This window comes from Battus philenor, unplaced genomic scaffold, assembly GCF_028537555.1.
Source record: "Battus philenor isolate CCGP_79_NKW_IND1 unplaced genomic scaffold, ilBatPhil1.0.hap1 SCAF_8, whole genome shotgun sequence".
NCBI lineage: Eukaryota > Metazoa > Arthropoda > Insecta > Lepidoptera > Papilionidae > Battus > Battus philenor.
The window spans coordinates 16241164-16245776 of record NW_027181748.1 but is presented as its reverse complement, the minus strand read 5'-3'; positions in this window follow the sequence as shown (position 1 = coordinate 16245776).

Below are 4613 nucleotides of genomic sequence, written 5' to 3'. Positions count from 1 at the left end.
ATTATAGCTTACTCAAGTTATTTGTAATAAATGAACATATTTCAAAGTAATTCAAAAGGATTGCAGTGAACTTAGCATGTCGTCGTGTGAGTTCTGTGTCTTCGGGCGGGGTCACGCGGGCGCGCGCCGCTCACGGAGGCTTCATATAACTCAGTGCATCATTGTGCAAGTAATTACGATGCGCTATGCATTTAATTAACAAGTTAGCGAGGCGTCGCGGTCGACTCTGCTGTCTGTGCATATGCATGAGGTAACTTCTGTCCGGTTCGACGGACGCCGGACATGCGAGATGAGCTCAGGCTAAATACGTGATACTACGGGCGGTATAGTACAAACAATTGCAGTTAGCGAAGAAACAAAAGCAGGAAGCGTGCTAAGGCTTACGTTTCGATATCAAGTTGTGTAGCGGTATTCGACAGTACCAAAGATTACGCGACAGCGATGGACTGACTTTTCTTTTAATTTACGTGAGGGGAATTTTCTTGCATTCTCGACTTTACAAGGCCGGGTCATGTAAAACTAGCACCGACAAAATTTTTCACAATGTTTCTTCTTCGTCACGATAAGTCAGGGAACGGGAACTACGGAAATGTTTTCACATGTACGCAATCCCATTCACATTGCTTTGCTTCGGAAATATAAGGTAATATAAGGTATGCTGTGTCTACTCAGGACACCTTTCCCCTCGCCGCTTCGACATCCCGGGAAATAGCACAAGGGGGAAGTTTTAGCTCTTGTTTTACGCTTACTCGATGTACGCCGACGTGGGCAAGCCGCAGTAGTTCTGCCAACATAACACAAACAGCGCGGACCGACAGCGCGGGATGGCTGACCTGAATAAGACATGAGGCCGCGATGTATGCAAATGTCCGGACGCCCCCCCCCCGTCCCCCTCCGACCCCCACTCCGGGCTCGCTAATTGTACTCGCAAGTTGTCCGGCCGCGGCCACGAGCGCGCGACACACTGCCTGCTTTATCTACACACTAGCGATTTCTGTAACGAAAATTGTAATTATACATTCACTTATTCCTTGCAGTCGTGAATGTGTTGGGAACATCCGAAGGGATGATAAACAATTTGAAAGTAAATAAACATTTTGTGCAGGCAAAAACCAAAAAGAGCGCGTTCGAGTGCCCGGTGCCATACAGTATTATGTCTGGGTACGGAATGAAGGAGATTTATTTTCTTGCGATACTCCTGCTGCGCCATTTTAACATTAGACTCCGTCCGTGTTTTATCTAAGTAACGATGTGGGCCCCTGCACTTGGACGCTCGTCAGCTGGCAGCGCCTTGTTACCATATCATCGTCATCATATTAAGTGATAGGCGCTCACTGCAAGGATAGCCCTCCCTCAAACATCGCCACGTTGTCCGGTCTAGGGCTGCACGCATCTAGATAAGACTGACTAATTATTTTGTGAGCTACTATACTTTTATGTTAATACATTTTGGGAAATATTCCTGGTTTGTTTTTATGCAACAATTCGACGAATAAATCCTGTTAACAAAATGTGCTTTTCCATTTGGTAAATTTTTCAAATTTGGATAAATAGAGCGCTTGCAGGCCGTAGACGTAGCCGACGGCCGTAGCTGAAATTTCATTTATCCATATTATTTTCTTCTTTTTTTACGTCATGAGAAAGTGCCCGAAAAGCTCAATTATACATCACCATCATCATCATCATTCCAGCTGTAGCACGTCTACGGCTGCACGCTTAGGCAAACAATTACGATTAGATTATGTTACCCTGTAATAACAGCCTCAAATAGTGTCTACGTGGGTACTGGACGCCTTTTTACCAGAGGAGAGCCACCAATGAAGTGTCCGATTTTTTATCTCTTCCACAAAGGTCTTTAATACAATAGTTAGAGCTGTTAATTCCCAAGCGGTATTATTAGTTAAAAAACTTTTTAACCCGGTGTATGTTTATTAAAGTTTAAAATTGATTGCAGAAAAACTGTGAGGCATTTCAAGGTAGTTATTGCAAAATGTACGTGACGACGTTGATAAACTTGATGCACGTAGCTGTTATTCTTATTGTCCTTCTCATAAGCATAGACTGTCAAAGTCGGCCCGTGTGCCCCGGGCCGATGCGAGGGACTTTCTTAGAAGTTAAAGTTGTCGGGAGGTCAGCAATTAGTCAAATTGACGTCGCGGCGGAGGTGGCCGGCTTGTTTAACCAGCGCTCGGAGCTGCCTTTTGATTCCCGCACATGACTCCTTAATTTGATTTCAGAAGAAGGCTGCAAGACGGTGTTTCGTGAAATGGACTGTGCCAGCCTAAGTTTGCTCATTTTATTACACCTCTTGGTGTTATGCAACTAGATGTGAGGGATCGTGTCTGAATGTTAGGCGAAAGAAGATTTACGGGCATGGCCTTTGATTTGTTGAATGTAAGGGCTTTTGGATAAGGCAAAATTTTCTCCATGTTCTCCACGCCCACTGCGCTTCATTTCGTCCTTCCGTTTTACATAACCTACTGCGTAGCTTAAACTGCAATACTGGTTAGTTCACTCAACGCAGAGACAAACACGAAAGGCAATACAATAACTAATAAATACCTCTGAATGTTAATTTCCTCGTAATAAATAATGGTAGCATTTGTATTATTTACACATTTGACATGTTCAGTGAACAAGCAAAAAGGATGACATAACAGAGGTACACGGCTCTTTATTCTGAATACAATCAACGTCGGTATAATTGCGGGCAGCGGCGAGGACAGTAGCGAGTGACGTCAGAGCGGCAGAGCGGCAGAGCGGCGCGAAACGACGAATGAACGAAAGCGCGGCGGCGCGTCTCACTCCTGGTCGTCAGCCTGAATAAGAGCCTGAATAATTTATAGATTTCTAGTATTCGTCATTAATCGGTACATAATTAAAGCTGTTGCTACTTAAACGGCGACAGTAAATATGGCATAAACATCGTCACATCTTGATTAGAAAAGATATTTGATATCCTGGTCCTGCCCGAGCCCGTGCGGGCAGTTACAACTTGTATCCTTCCTCGGAAAGAAGACTCGGGATTCACCGGAGGTCACACAACCAGACCAATAACAATTGTTAATTACACTGATACCGGTGACAACTTACGGATCCGAAATGCAAGTAGTCGTTTTCGTTGGGCCTTATAAGAAGGCCCAAGGTTACTCAAAGAGCTGGGAGTTTCACAGGGGGAATGAGAAAAACGAAGATCACTAACGTAGCTAAGAAGAATTGTTCTTCTAAAACGACAGCGGGCGGGTCGTATCATCCGTGCAACTGATGGTTATTGAGGTCGAAAGGTTCTCGAGTGGCGACCACGAGCCGGTGGCAGACGCGGCGCGGGCAGCCACCGCCCGGTAGATCGATGACATAGTTAAAGAAACGACATAAAAAAGAAGAAGATGAAATGAGTTATATATTGACCCCTTTAAAGTTTTTATGCCTATAACCAATCACCCTGTACATCACACGGAAACATTGACCTTGTTTTCATTTGATTGATTGAGTACCTGTGGACTCACATCGAGTCGTATAGCCGCAGCGTAGCGATGGAGCTCATTTTTTATGTTGGGCGGCGGGGCGGCGGGGCGGCGGAGCGGCGGGGCGGGCGGCTCATACATTTAAATGGGGCACTTGGCGTTGACCCGCGCGGTCCCGAGACGACACGACTCTTTTATCGCATTGTTTTATTGCGCGCACCCATTAACATATGCGTCGGCCCGGATTGGTATAATAAGTAAGAAAAAATGAGCACCAGCTCCGCGCGGGCCGCCGCCGTCAGCAGAACAAGTTCTCCCGCCTTTATATTATTTTTAGATTTAAACAGCAAGGGTCTGCAACAAACGCAGCTCAGTTTCATGAAGTGAATAGATCGGTGGATAAAATCATCTTATGACGCAAATTAATCGATTGAATATTAAATATAGAGAGTAATAGATAATACGAATAGATATTTCGAAGGGATGTAAATTAATGCGTGCAAGAAAATGCTTTTTCAAAAATTGGGAACACGACGCAATAAAATTAATTATTGTTTACTATCTGTCCTTGAAAACTTGTGCAGCCAGAAGTTATCGACTGTCGCATTGTAGTGGCTAACATAAATTGGTGTAAGATATTTGAGCGTGATCACTTTATAAGGTTCATTGAAATTATTACATAATTTATTCGCTAAAGTTTTTGCATCTGTAACTTATACTGGGCGCCGATTATTGATGTCGAGTATGGGTAGCCCTTTTATTTGCGGGCATGCTGTAGTCCATAGAAATCGGTCTGGATCACTAGCGGTGTGAGTTAGGCCAGCAAGATTAATGAGGAAGGGCTGTATCTTTCGCGCGGACGGTACGCTCGGCGGCCGGTGCTGGGCGGCCGGAGCCAGATCTTGTCCATTATATTTGCATAGCGCGCCCCCGCTCCCGCCCTCCACGAGACATCTCCGGAACATCTATGTCAATGGGATTATTATACGCGAGCTCCCCGTACGCAGTTCGTTTATTGTATTGCTTCATTTCGTCTCCGAGGGACGTTACCTTGAGATAGGCGATCTCCGCCAATATCGTGCTTTATTAAATCCTGTCTGTTGGCCGGTCTGGAACGCCCCGCGCCGTCCGGCCGCGCGGGCGCCCGTG